Source organism: Lissotriton vulgaris, chromosome 11 (genome assembly GCF_964263255.1).
Source record: "Lissotriton vulgaris chromosome 11, aLisVul1.2, whole genome shotgun sequence".
NCBI lineage: Eukaryota > Metazoa > Chordata > Amphibia > Caudata > Salamandridae > Lissotriton > Lissotriton vulgaris.
The window spans coordinates 102,933,119-102,947,692 of NC_141699.1; the positions used below are offsets into that span (position 1 = coordinate 102,933,119).

The 14,574-nt window shown below is 46.3% G+C and overlaps 1 protein-coding gene and 1 long non-coding RNA gene across 5 annotated transcripts in view; one reads left to right on the forward strand and one right to left on the reverse strand.

Annotated features, from left to right (window-relative positions):
- GGT1 (gamma-glutamyltransferase 1) overlaps positions 1-14,574 on the reverse strand; it is a 244,715-nt gene that overhangs the window by 163,855 nt on the left and 66,286 nt on the right. The window lies entirely within an intron of this gene.
- LOC147679047 (uncharacterized) overlaps positions 13,877-14,574 on the forward strand; it is a 117,102-nt gene continuing 116,404 nt past the window's right edge. Inside the window, exon 1 of the long non-coding RNA XR_015300872.1 lies at positions 13,877-13,997. This is a non-coding gene — a long non-coding RNA (uncharacterized LOC147679047). The remainder of the gene's footprint in view (positions 13,998-14,574) is intronic.

Sequence of the window (14,574 nt, forward strand, 5' to 3'; positions counted from 1 at the left end):
AACACATCTTCGCTGAGATCTGGGCTGTCAAGCATTGCGGACTGGATGTACAACAACAAATTGAAACTAAATGGGGATAAAACTGAGCTTCTGCTTTTTGGCAAAAATAAAAACCTCTGGGGCCCCCAACATTGGCCAGTCCAAATGGGTTTGCCCCCGACTCCTGTACAATCTGCCCGGAATCTTGGCTTCATGGTTGATCACCAATTAACCATGAGACAACAAGCTGGCAAGGTAGCCTCTGTATCCTTTGTCGTCCTGAAATAGCTGAAATAAATACCACTCAAAGACTGGTAGTCCAAGCCATTATTACATCGAGGCTTGATTATGGTAACGTTCTATATCTAGGAGCGGGAAAGGAAGTGTTACACAAGTTGCAGGTAGTCCAAAATGCTGCCGCCAGAATGCTCTGTAATCTCCCAGCAAGAACATCTATCTCATCTGCACTACGCGATCTTCACTGGTTGAGGATTGAGAATCGAGAATCGCATTAAGTTCAAAACTCTGTTACATGCACAGGATCAATGCAGGAGCTGCACCACACTACCTTCAGTCACTAGTGCATCAATACTGTCCCTCGCTATCTCTCCGATCTGCCAATCAACATAATTTTCAAATCGCAAGGATCAAAAGAACTAGAATGGGAGGACGTTCTTTTTCCTATTTAGCTCCAGTACTCTGGAACTCAATGCCTCTCCTGTTGCGTATTGAACCTCAGTACCAGAAGTTCCGCAGGGACTTAACAACTTGGCTTTTTAACCAATAGACCATATCTGCACTAGTCATCTGTTTTTTCCCCTTTGTATCTTTAGCGTTCTTAGCGCCGGGAAACCTTTGGGTAGCTGTTGCGCTGTACAAAATCAATTAACATATCATAACAACAAGAGGGGGTGTGGGGTAAGAGATGTCAACAGGTAAGAGGGGGTGTGGGATAAGAGATGTCAACAGGTAAGAGGGGGTGTGGGATAAGAGATGTCACCAGGTAAGAGGGGGTGTGGTGTAAGAGATGTCAACAGGTAAGAGGGGGTGTGGGGTAAGAGATGTCAACAGGTAAAAGGGGTTGTGGGGTAAGAGACATGTCACCAGGTAAGAGGAGGTGTGGGGTAAGAGATGTCATTGGCTAAGAGGGGGTGTGGGGTAAGAGAGGTCACCAGATAATAGGGAGTAACGGGTAAGAGATGTCACAAGGTAAGCAGGTGTGGGGTGAGAGACATGTCACCAGGTGAGAGGGGGTGTGGGGTAAGAGACATGTCACCAAGTAAGAGGGTGTGTGGGGTAAGGCATGTCACCAGTTAAGAGGGGGCATGGGGTAGCAGACATGTCACCAGGAGAGAGATGACATTGGTAAGAGAGACATGCCACCAGGTAAGAAGGGGTGTGGGGTAAGAGATGTCACCAGGTATGAGGGTGTGTGCAGTAAGAGACAAGTCACCAGGTGAGAGGGAGATGGGCTAAAAGAGTCATGTAAACAGGTAAGAGGGGGCATGGGCTGAGAGAGACATGTCACCAGGTAAGAGAGAGTGTGGGGTAAGGGACCACCAGGTAAGAGGGGGGTATGGCGTAAGAGACATGTTGCCAGGTAAGAGGGAGTGTGGGGTAAGAGACATGTCAGCAGGTACAAGGGGGCATGGGCTACAATGGGCTACCCTTACACTTGGGTAACTGGGATTCATCGGATTTTCCGAAACCGGAGCACTTTCTTTGTCTCTCTTCCAAAGCGATCTTTTGTGCAGATTGACGGTCAAGATAGTAACACCCCCACTGGGTGGCTTTGGAAGCAGTTGCTCTGTCTTTGAACATTTTGAGTCTGTTTTTATATTTCAAGTTAGCGTAAAGAGTAAATGGCTCATAATCTCCATCACTGTGTTTGTTAAGATGTGGAGAAATCTGACTCTCCTGACCCCAATAAGCACTCACTCTTTCTGTGTCCGTGGCCAAGTCCGGTGAACTCATATATTCATTGTAGCGCTCACTAGAAATCAGATTGTTCTGAAGCCAAGCGCTCGCACTTGCGAACACATTCGGAAAATTCTCACCTACCCTGTGGCGCTGCAAACAAGCATTGGCCGTGAAAGTGACACGGCCACGAAAGTGAAAGTGATTGCGAAGCACTTAATGACCCGTGACGGAGGAAAGACAGATGGTGGCTGCGCGCGTGCACATGCGTAACCGCAAGCTTGAGGCCAGCAAAAGCCTGTGGTAGCACTTTCAAAACCCACTTACTAAATGTCTCACAGCATAGCGCATGCGCTGGCTCAGGCGAGACCTAAAAAACACGTACTGGTCCTAGAACGCATCTCCTGTACGCAATTATGAACCCATTGTCTCACGTCAGTCTGGATTCTCACTCTCGGATCTTATTCAGGGAGTTTTGGGATTATTTGCAAGTGTGAGATTATTTATCAACCCCCTGTGAAGTTAGGGTCCTCTGGGTGAAGTGGATTTAGTGCCTGTGGATGGTCGTCTGGAGTCGCCCAAACCTTGCGCCACCTTTCGTGGTGCATGAAGTGCCAGCTTTCTCAGGGCCACCAGCCCCATCTCCGCATAATGTTCACCAGTGGCAGCTTCTTTCACCTCATGCTGCCACTGTGCCATACTATCCACCAGTAAGAGTGTCTCAACCTCTCCACTCATTGCAACTTTCCACAATGTTCCCCAGTGCCAGAACCAGTTACTCAGACTGACCACAAGAGTATCACAGAGTCCATCAGTGACAGGTCCAGATACTGCCCTCCACTGCTCTTTTAGGACACCAGCCCTCTCTGCTAGCCCCCCAAAATGGATGCCCTTATATCAATCAATGAATCAATCAAAAAGGATATATTAAGCACAGCTAATCACATGCACGGGTATCCCGGCGAAACCAGGCAATGCTAAAAACTCTATTTTTCGGCTCATACCTAAGACTCTAAATATTTCTTCTTAATCTTTTCCCCTCCCTTTGCCTGATTGCTGCCATTTTTTTATTTTTTTGCCTGGACCGCCAAACTTATGAAAATTCTCCATCATGCCTCCCTTGGTTTCCCCCTCAAAGCTGCACGTACTTTACAACTCACTGGATTTTCTGTTGTTGTTTCTTCTTCGTCCTTCCTTATCTTTAGAGATCCTAGTCTCGTCTCTCTCTTAACTGTAAAGCACTTTGATACACACAAGAAGTAACAGAATATAATAATAAATCACTGAATAAAACTGCCAGTGCTAGCTCACTATGCCAACAATACCAGCTGCCTGATGTTTACCCTTCCCTCAGTCCATACCAGCTTCCCTTAGTGACGCTGCTTTGCCTTTCTGCAAAAGCTTCGAGCAGCAGTGCTAGCTATGAGCCTGTGTTGATTATCACCCTGGACAAAATAAAAAGACCAAGTATCAATTTCAGGGAGCTTTGAAGACACATCTGAATGACAGGAATTTTCAACATCACATTTAAGGTTGTTTTCTTAGGACTTAAATCACACAGAGCATCTGAAGTTAAATGTGTTGGTCATTGATTTCTAAGCAATACTGGCTGTGCAGTTTACTTCTCCAAGCGCTTGCCAGTGATTAGATTTATTGTAAGCATCCTTCCAGCATCTTTGTGTGTTCAAGCGGCCATGTTGTGTTATGTTATGTTATAACAATTTATCTAGCGCACTAATACCCTTAGGTGTCTACGCGCTTATGGTCCAATGCTGTAAGAGGGAAGCTAATTTTTAAAAAGCCAAATTTTAAGGTGTTTCCTAAATTCAAACAGGGATGAGATATTCCTGAGAGAAAGTGGAAGAGAGTTCCATATCCTGATAGTACTATGTCTGAAACTCCCCCTCCCATTCCCCCTCCCCCGCCCCCGCCCCCACAGGTATGCCAAGACGTGGGACGTGCTACAGGGCCACAAAAAATTAGCTACACCCGACTGAGTCCCAATCAGGGCGAATGAGGTCATGAGTTCCTTGCGTTCCGGTTCAGAGAGGACCTGGCCAGGCAGTTCAAGCTGGACTGTTGGTATTGGAGCAGGACCAAGACTGATTTGCATACGGCTGGGTCCAAACTGAGGTTGTATGGTGGGCGAAAGAACGATGGGCTGGAATGCTAACAGAGCCATTTCCACCTGTTGCAAGCACCCTCCTGTCATCTTTGGTGTGTTTCAGTTTGTGCAGGAGACACTAGAAGTGTGATGTCTTTGTGGAGGGGTGGGTCCTTTGCTGTTGGTCACTGATAAGGCCCAATCAGGCTGAAAGTGATCTGAGGTTGCTTGAGTTCCTGTCTAGAGAGGACTTGGTCTGGTATTTTCTGCTGGACTGCTGCTATTGGAGCAGGACCGAGACCAGTGCTTTAAACGAGGAGGGCATTAAATGTAAATCCGTATTTGTAAAGCGCAAACTACTCACTCTTATAGGTCTCAAGGCGCTGGGGGCCGTCGTGGAAATTAAGTAGGCTATTGCCCAGAGTCACATGGTTCTGACCTGAGCTGCCGCCGGAGCCGGGATTCGAACCGTGAACCCTGTGTTCCGAAATCAGCTGCCCTGGCCGCTGCACCACACCCCTCCGCCATTAATGCAATATAATAGCTGTGCAACAGCTGTGAATCTGGTGGGCTTTTGAAAGTACACTAGTGAAAAATTCCAAGTCTCTTCAGGAGTACCGTATTCTCTCAGATGCCTTAAGAAGGAAAACATCCTTTACATCGGAACCGTTACAAAGCGGTACCGTTACAACCCAGGATTTACAATGAAAGTCGTTACAACGACTTTCGCTGGAGGGCGCTCTAGGATAGGGGATAGTTTAATTTACTATTCAACACCTTCCCTACTATCCACTGGGGCTGGAGTTGGAATAGTAAATTAAACTATTCACTATCCAGCGCCCCCCAACGCAAGTCGTTGTAACGACTTCCGTTGTTAAACCTGCGTCGCATAGGTACGCGTTGTAACGGTACACATTGTACCGTCATACATCCCTTAAGACAGTTTTGACAAAATGGTGGCAAAGTGGTACATATTTCAGCACAATCACCCCCCAGCCTTCAAAAAGAATCTCTAAAAAATAAAACTCCTTGGTGATAGAGGTACTTCATATCATTCAGGTGAGCTTGGTCACTAATCATGGCTAAGCGTGCACTAGTTTTCCTCCACATTTAGTGAGCTGGAAACTGGGCTGCAGTTTGTTAGTGCATGATTGTGCATAACTATTTTTCTGGAAACCTATCCAAGGCAAGCCTGTGATTGTCACTATATATTTACAAATGGCAATAGTTCAGCGGTTTAAAGACACTCTCTTACAAAGTCCAGTGTTGAATCTTGATGTCTGGTTGGTCAGTGGTTGCCAAGTCAGCCCTCTTGAACTGGAGCACACTTTTATTTCTTTATTGCTCCCCTAAAGAAACTGAATGCCCAAAGTCGGTTCACTCATAATATCTCAAGAAACAGGAGGTTAATGGTCACACTATGTTATACCTTTGCTCTGTTGCTTTTGGCTTCTCATCTTGAACCCCTCCTTTTCAAAAATGAGTTCACTGTTTTTGTATAGCTTCTAATACTAATGATTAGTGTGCATTCTGCCACTGTCCTATTGGGCAGAAAATAGGAATAACACCTAGGTTGGGCACTGAAGTGATTTGCACAGGATCACACAATTTGGAAAAGGAGGAGGGAGTGAAAACATTTAGTCTCATGTATCCACAATGACAACTTTAAACACGAAACTGCATTTTCATCCTTCAGCCCCCAATTTATCTGTCCAGATGCCCTTTAATTACTGCGTGGCAGATCTATCCAGTGGAAAAACTGGATTTGGTCATGTTCAAAAGAGGTGCAGAGGTAATAATGCTTCCTTGCTCGGTGAAATTATTACTCACCAGGGGCACAATTAATTCCAAACACAGACAACAGCCCACTAACCAATTCCCCATATTCTGCATGTGAAATGTGATGATATCTACATAGGGATGGAAGAGTGTGCTGATGTACTCACCCACAGAAAGGATGGCCACCCAACAGCAAGCGTTGTAATTTGCGATGTTAAATAGAGAGCAGAATACTATGACATACATAGCAGGATTAACATACTCTGTACAAAAGTCATTGTTATCTTCATCCTAGGGTGACCAGGCTACTTTGTATAACTACAATTATTGATTTAGGCTCATCTACATAATCATGCTCACAAAATATCAAGTGTGGTAGAACCCCAGAGGCTACCTTTTTGGTATAAAAGTACGGCAACTTCACTAGTTAGTGAGAGGAGACGCTTCTACGCTGAGACTGAGGTCCCTGCACGCTGAAGCTTCAACACACAGCGGACTGACATCCCTTGTGGGGTGCCCAACTTGTGACCAAGATCGGGTCCTTAATTCTCTCCCATGAGGTAATGGGATTAGCTCTTTCTTAGGGGATTCTTAGCTTCACACCCACATACATGCTAGGTACACTTAGGTACACGTAGATAGCGTCCGCATCGTAGGAGTACACAAAGATTACTGTTTTTATATATGCCTGCATATATTCATTGCTTTAGGACAATGGTAGAATTGTATCTACTGTTTACTTTTTTGTTGCTTGTAATCGATTATGTTTGAGTCTGTCTACGTATTGTTGCAGCACATATGTTTTAAACTAGAATGGCAGTTGTTAGACCTGGCACCATTGGTGTGGGTCTCCCTTCCATTTTTTTTCTGTTGCCTCATATATTTTTGCTGGTGTTAGATGCTTTGGGCACTGTGCCACTGCTATTCAGTGCAAGTGCTCCCTATTGTAAATGGATGTATGGATTAGTGATTCCATGTTTGGCTATTTTGGTTTACTTGTCAGACCCTAGTCTAGTGCAAGTGTGCGCCAGGGCGTGTAATCCAAATGCTGCTGGTGGGCCTGCAGTACTGGTTGTGCCACCCACAGAAGCAGCCTTGTAAAATGTGCCTAAGGTCTGCCATTGCAGAGCCTGCGTGCAATCTGGTACTGTCATGCTGACTGGGCAAGTGCACCCACTCCCCAGTCCCTAAACCTTCCCTTTTCATCATATCAGTCACCCCTATGGTAGGCCCAAGGGCAGGGTGCATTGTAAGTATAAGGTAAGACAAGCCCTGGTGTGTGTGTGGCATGTCCTAATAGTGAATTACAGCCATTTTCGTTTTTCACTATTGCAAGGCTACCTGTTCTCCATAGGCCAGAATGGGCTATTAGAATTGTTACATTTTATAATCCTAATAGGTTCAGAGAACGTGGTAGAAATTCGAGTTTAGTATGCCTGAACTCAGAATAATAAAATACATCTTTTAGTAAAGTTTCTTTTAATATTCTTTGTTTGCAAATACCACTCTTAGAAAGTAGGTATTTGCTTGTCAAACCATTCAGACCTGCCTCTGCTAGTTTGTGTATTCCTATGTCTGGTTTTGTGAGTGACAGGGCTGGGGAATTCCAGGAGACAGGCTGAGTCACCCAGTGGTGAATAGAGAGATCTGCATCTAGATGGGAGGGAGGAGTGCACCTGAACTCTGAATAGGGCTGTGCCTGCCTTCCACGATGCTGGCTCCACCCCCTGGGGAGCAGCTGATGTCTCTGCCCTGCACACTGAAAGAAGAGTAGGAGACCTGTAAACAAAGTGCTCCAGGACTGTACTTGCCTTCCACAATGCTGGCTCCACCTCCTGTGGGGCGTCTGATGTGCATGCCCTGCACTGTGAAAGGAAATGAGAAGTCTGGTAAACAGAGGGCTTCAGAACTGGTTTGGGCTGGGCAAAGGCCCCTCTCCCCTCAGAGAACAAAAGATTTCTGGGTATAAATATTGGGACTCTGATCCCATGAAAGTAGATCACCTTTGGACTACATGAAGAAACCTTTACTGGAGCGAGGGAACCTGAAGAAACTGAGGAGAGACTATTCCCAAGCCGAAGTGCTGCTTGGGGGATTGGCCTGCAGTGGTTGCCTTACTGCCGAAGGAAGGAGAAAGGAACTTTGTGTACTTTGCTTTCAACTTGTGAAGGATCTCCAAAGGCTTGGAAAAGAGCTTGCCTCCTGCTGAAGTCTCAGGGACAACAGACTTCACCTCCCCAGCTCCCCACAGTTCTTGTGTAAGTACCTGCTGCTGTTTTGGGCCTTTTGAGGAACTACGTGTCGCAAGGAGCTGGAAGCGCGACTCAACGAGAAGAAGCGTGTCGCTGTACCTGCCGTCGCAACTCTGGAGAAAGGAGGGTGTCCCTGCTGGAACTGTCGCACTGCACCGCATCGGAGAGAAGCGTGCCGCAAAAAAGAGGAAGCATGTCGCCGTTGCTGCTGTCACAACTCCGAAGAAGGAGGGTGTCGCCGCTGGAGCTGTCGCACTGCACCGCATCAGGAGAAGAGTCTCGCAAAGAGGTAGGAGCGTGTCGCCATCGCTGTGCCTGCCGTCGCAACTCCGGAGAAGGAGGGTGTCGCCGCTGGAACTGTCGCACTGCACCGCATCGATTAAGAGCACCTCGCATCCCCGAGAAGCGAGCCGCCGTCAGAGCTGCTGGCTTTGCATCTTGGATGTCGCCGATGTAGTGGTCACATCGAGCGGAAGCTTTCACGCATCGTGGGAGAAGAGCATCGCCGCTGGAGCAGCTGCCGTCGCATCGTAGATGGGGCCGCTGTAGTCCACGCATCAGACGGAGAACTTCTCGCATCCCCCAGAAGCGTGCCGCATCTGGAAGATCTTCACGTCTTTATTTCTTTGCACCTGAACTTTGCTGCATTTCCCATCGCTGCGACATTGCTCGTCGTGGTAGCGCAACGCTACCACCACGACATTGATGCAGAGTGTCGCATCTAAGAACTGAACTGAACTAAGCTTAGATCTACCACCTTAAAGTAATCATAGTGTGTATTTTTGTTGTTTATGGTCTTGTGGTAACTCTATATAAAGTCTACTTATTTTTGATAAAAAACCTGTGTGGTGTCCATTTGTAGTGTTGTCACTGGGTTACTGTATTTGGTCACAACTGCTTAACTTACAACGCCTCTGAAATAAGCCTTGACTGCTCGCGCCACGCAACCTAGAGGGTGAGCAGGGGTTATTTTAGGTGTGTAATCCCCTTGTCCGGACTAGAGGAGAGGGTCCATGCTTGTCACAAGTACCTACCTGTGCCAACTAGAGACCCTCAAATCTAACAGCAGTGGTTCAATAAATGCTTACCGAAAACGTCCCCAACGTAGCTCTCTGAGACTAAGTGAGCACGATTGACTGAGCGAAAAGTACTGTATTGTTTCCGCGATCCCTGAAGTGTCAAGGGTTGTCATGTTGGATGTTGCTAGAAATTATCAGCTCCTTGATAAGGTTAGGGGGATTATGGTCTATAGGCCAACATGTCCAGCAGGGGTGTCCGGAATCAATCTTGACCAAACCCTTAGTTTATGTTGTCCAACAAACGCGCAGATCCTATATATTTTTAGGAATTAAACAACAATACAGAACTACTCATGACATTCACTATTAATGATAGATGCTGTGTTGACTTGTTGGGTGGCCCCACTCATACTCTTTAGAGCTGCACCACCATTTTGGAAGTCTAGGCCAGGTTTCTGTGCCCCTATTTACAGGCTAAGCAATAGAAACAGCTCAACGTGGTGATGCTGAGCAAAGGGACGACTGATTGCAGAGATGTAAAACAGCTTCAGCAGCAACTGGAGTCAAAAAAGTTAAAGAGGATAGTCTATAGAGAGGTATAAGCAACTTCAATGGCAATTCGTTTTTTTCACCAAACATTGAGAAATAATTCTAAGGGCTATGGATTTTTGGTACACCAAAGGAGATTGAGATGGGCCTGACTCAGCCTCACCTGTAGGCTGCTGAATCACCGCGACAAAACCCTGTGTCCCTAAGATCCATCCATGCCATGGACAATAATCTAGGACGTAAAGTCCTGTGCAGAGCAGTGGCGTAACATAAGCTCTCTCAGCACAGCACCCTGGCTGGAGAACTCCTGACTGACTCCGGAGGGGGGCCCCTTCATGTACTTTGCAGGGGAGGCCCCTCAACTTTTGTTATGCCACTGGTGCAGAGGGATCCAAGAGAGGTATGGGAGTGCTGGAGTGGTACCTGAAAAGTTAAATATAAATACAAATCTTTACATTGTCAATTGTTATTTCATGCAAACTTATCTTTGGTGACTATTCTGAAAATCTGTCATGTAGTCGCGGCTGGTGTCTAGGCAAAGTGGTGGGCGAGGGGAGGAGGATACAAAACAAAAAAAACCTACCTGAATCCCGCCGCATCGCTGCTCTTCTGGCTCCACTGCAGGCACAGGCTCTCACACTGTCCAGTGGCCAATCCTGACACTGCTATCACAGCATGAAAGCAGCGCCTGAGCACCTATTATTTGCACTCCTAGGGAGACTGGGAGCCTGTGCCTGCTGCCTCCAACCCGCAAGACAGCCTGGGTTGGGTACAGCTTCAGTGAGTTTGACCATTTGGCCGGCCTGAGACAACCGGCAAAATCATCATGCGCACTGATACCAGTGTCCACCACTCCCTCTCAGTGCTGTCATCCCCTGGCCCCACCCCCAAGACTCCATCGTAGGAAAAAAAAGAAAACTATAATAAACGTGGTTTATTATTGTTTTATTTTTCAAGTTTCAAGTTTTGCAGCTGCTGCTGGCAGGGGGCGTGCTCCTCTGCCATACTGGAGGAGCCGCCTTTGCTGTCATGGAACAAGATCATCTGGACCTATGCACCTGTGGTTTAACCCCTCCCCTGCTGAGGACGGAATCGCTCCTTCATCAGCCGCGGTGGCGCTTTGCTGATGACGGAGCGGTTCCGTCATGGTCCGCCAGACACTCCTGCGCGGCGGGGATTCCGTGCTGAGCGTTCTATTGAGCGGGCGGGGCCAAGACGGAACCGCTCCGTCATAAGCACAGCGCAACCGACGCTGGTGACGGAGCGGTTCTGTCACCAGCATGCGCCCACCCCATATCCGCACCGCCCCCTTAGCACTGCGGCGGAATAGCCGCCGCAGTGAAGGGGTTAAAAGATCAAAAGCTGGTGATAGGTCACAAAGCACCAGCAAAAGGACAACACCCTGTCTTCAGTGATGCATCACTGACCGCAAGGACGGTGGAGAGGCAGAGCTGCAGCGGGCTGGAAGGCCAGTTGGGTATGCCCAAAGGGCATCATTCTCCTTGACCCACTGGGGCAACTGCAAGGCTGAACCCACTTATAAAATTAATGGAACAATACCTGCTAATTAGGTACGTATCCAGAGTACGTTTTTATGAGCAGCGTAACTACTCCAGTCTTCAAGCTGTTGGGCAAAAAGCCCAGAGCGAATGAAGTGTATTTAAGAGTGGCAAAATGCTCTTCCATCTAGTCCATGCCAGCAAGTTATAACAATGCATGAAGGTTTTTTTCATGCTATAACCATCTGAAAGGATGGACAGTCGGAGAAATCCAAATACTACAGAACCAAACAGGGAGATCTATCTAAAGCTTAAGAAATCGGACCAATAAACCCTGGGCTTGAGAGCTCTCGGCTCCCAGTAGGACTTTGGAGTAGAATGAAAATACTCGACACAATCCAATAGTTGTTCATAAAGTCTACATAACGTTGTGCCACACTATTGATGGTTGCAACCAGTTTAAGGCTTTAAGTTCACAGGCACCCTGAGGTGATGGACCCTTGCAATGCTCTCCAATGGGGTCTTGCAAAGCTCCCATTCCTCTGCAATACAGGATATCACAGCTGCCCTACCAAGTAATGGATGGGATCAGTGTCTATTGCAAGCCTTGTATTTTATTTATGCTTTTCTCCCACAGGCTAACCCTCCATCCGATAAACCCTAAGAGGAAACCCAAGAGTAGGCATTAGACAACTCCTTGCACCATCAGATCTAGAGAAAATTCTACCCAACCTTCACCCTCACCAACACTACTGATTAAATGCATCCTCTGGCATCTTTATGCACACATTAATCATGTGGGGAAAGACGAGTGGGCTGTCCGAAACATATATGCTCTCATTTATAATTGTAAAGATTTCAGATAAACAAAATGGACCTAGGAACCTGGGCCACAGTTAGATCCTGCCTTATAGAGGCAGACAACCATCTGCTCGCGACAACTGTGAGCCGCTCATAAATTTGTTTACAAAAATTGGTGCACAAGTTAATGCAGCTTTTAAGTCTTTACCCAAAACAGATTTTATTGGAGCCCCATGGAGGAGATGTTGTAGGAGTCCTCTGTGGTCACATACCAAAGATAGATTATTGGTTAAAGGAACTATAGGCCATCTTTATGCTGCTAAATAGTGCAAAAAGGAAAGGGTCTTACTTTTTTAGGAGACTCCTGGTTCATTACCTGTGTGCCCAGGGTACCACCATAGAACATCAGCTTACTTTGGATGCAGGTCTGGGGGATCTAATATCTTCTAAAGAAAAAATGAGGATGTTCTAAAATACATATATAAAGTACTGCAGCGGGTCATGTATGTAGTAATATCAAAGATGGCTCATCATATATTGTTTACAGTATTATGGTTACAATTCTGGGCTCTGACAAATATAATCAATTTTCATATCAAGTGATTTAATATCAGTAGATAAAATGATCAACCATGTAAGATCACTTAAAATCTCACCAGTACTATGTTTATAACATGGGACACTGTTGAATGTTTGGGTGCAATGTATTAACATTCTGCACATCCTGCAGTGATATTAAAACTCCCATGTCTCTTCCTATCTCCAGTATTATGTATATAATGCAGCAATACATAATTTATTACGGCTTGATTATTTTGTTAGTTAGAAGATATTAGATCACCCATTATTTTCCTCATACATCTGGCCATGAGAGGAATTGCATATTACACTGTGGTACTAGGCACATGGATATACCAACCCTGATGAAGTCCTTATGGACGAAACGCGTTGGCTGGGCTGAATGACATTTGATAAATTAATCAAGAAAATTGGATTTGGATGTTAATACACTACTCCTTGCTCAATGATGGACTGATGGATGAAACTTTCATTACTCAAATGAGACAAACAAATTGTGATTCTTAAAGCTAGTTTTTCATTTTGTGTTGACAACTTTGGATATAGTGTGATCCCCAAGCAGTGCTGTCACTAAAAGTTGAGCACAACAGGTTGAATTTATGAAATAGAAATAAATATGCACTAGTGCAGTTCTAGACGGCCTACACTGCTTCTGTGGTTGTTTTACCCATTATGAGACTTTGTCACAATCATACATGCCAACCAGAGCCGGCCTTTGCTAAAAATAATGCAGTGAGCAGAGAGAAATGTGCCACCCTTGCTGATACTACCACAATAAAAGAGACCGCAGCAGCCCATTTAACAGGTCAGGCCCTGGCAGATCAGTGACTGACCCCTGAACACAAACCTCCCAGGACCTCCCCCAGCACAACGAAATCACCGGTAGCTCAGCTGCCACACGCTGATGATGGTTTGGTTGGTGTGCGTCATCAGCGGTGAGGGTGAAAGGAGGGCAACGGGGTGGTAATGGGGTGCTAAAAAAACAGCGCCCACAGTGTGATAATGAAGGATTAAAACCACTTTAAACTGGCAAATCAGACGGAAATGTGCACCCAGGGACACGACAAAGGCTGGAGCAAGATGACAGGGGTGCTGCTGTTGGCACTACCTTAATGCACACAGCTCCGGGCGCTGCTAAAACTACTGGTGTTCTGGGCCTGGGCCCAGCTCGCTCATGCTAAAGGCCGGCCCTGATGCCAACATTTTAGAAGAGGAAAGGGGGTGATTTTGGGAGAATGAATTTTCCCGATTGACTCGAAGCAGAGGCAATTTCAGGCGGGTGACAGCCAAAATAAAGCCTTTTTTTGCTCAAACAATAGCTATCCACCCATTAAAGATTTGACCCTTCATTATACTAATGACACTAATAATGTTCTGTTCCCTTTTGAGGTAGCACTGCTTTTGATGTCTCATGTGACGCACGCAACGTGGGAACGCCAGGACGCTTCAAGCGTGCCTTTGTACCTCGAAAGAACTCCCGCTGAAGGCATCTGTTCTAGGAGACACGCCGGGCACAAAGGTAACAAAGCATCAGTCTCTCTTGACAAAGTAAGACCCTTTCCCTTGTGTTGTTCTATTCACGAGCATACAAATTACATTTAGTTCCCTTAACCAGTGCCCTATTTTCAGTTTTAGTGTGTGTCTACAGGGGGTTCCTGGGGCATCTTCTCCAGGGGGGCCAAATAAAACCTGTTATGGGTAAGGACTTGATATCTGCACTTGTGCACCATTTTGAAAACAAATAAATGCACCAGAGTGTCACTGATGCTGGGGAAACTGTTTTGTATGTGTTTGCTGTGGGGTGTTTTGCTTGTGTTGTAAATGACATGGAATTGCACAAAGAGACTGAAACAAACGAGGAGGAAACCCACATTGCCAGCCTTTTGGTTTAGCTTGCCAACTGGCATTCATCTTGACAGGCCCCTACTCTATAAGGATAAAGAACAGCATTGAGATGGAAAGCATGGATGTGAATGCACGTGGCCACCTGCACAATTGCCCTAAGTCCTTATGCAGCAAGCGAGTGGCAATCAGGCTAGAGACACAACGTAAGCGGGGCAGGGATCCTGGGCCTTCATGGACGTCAATTCACTCAA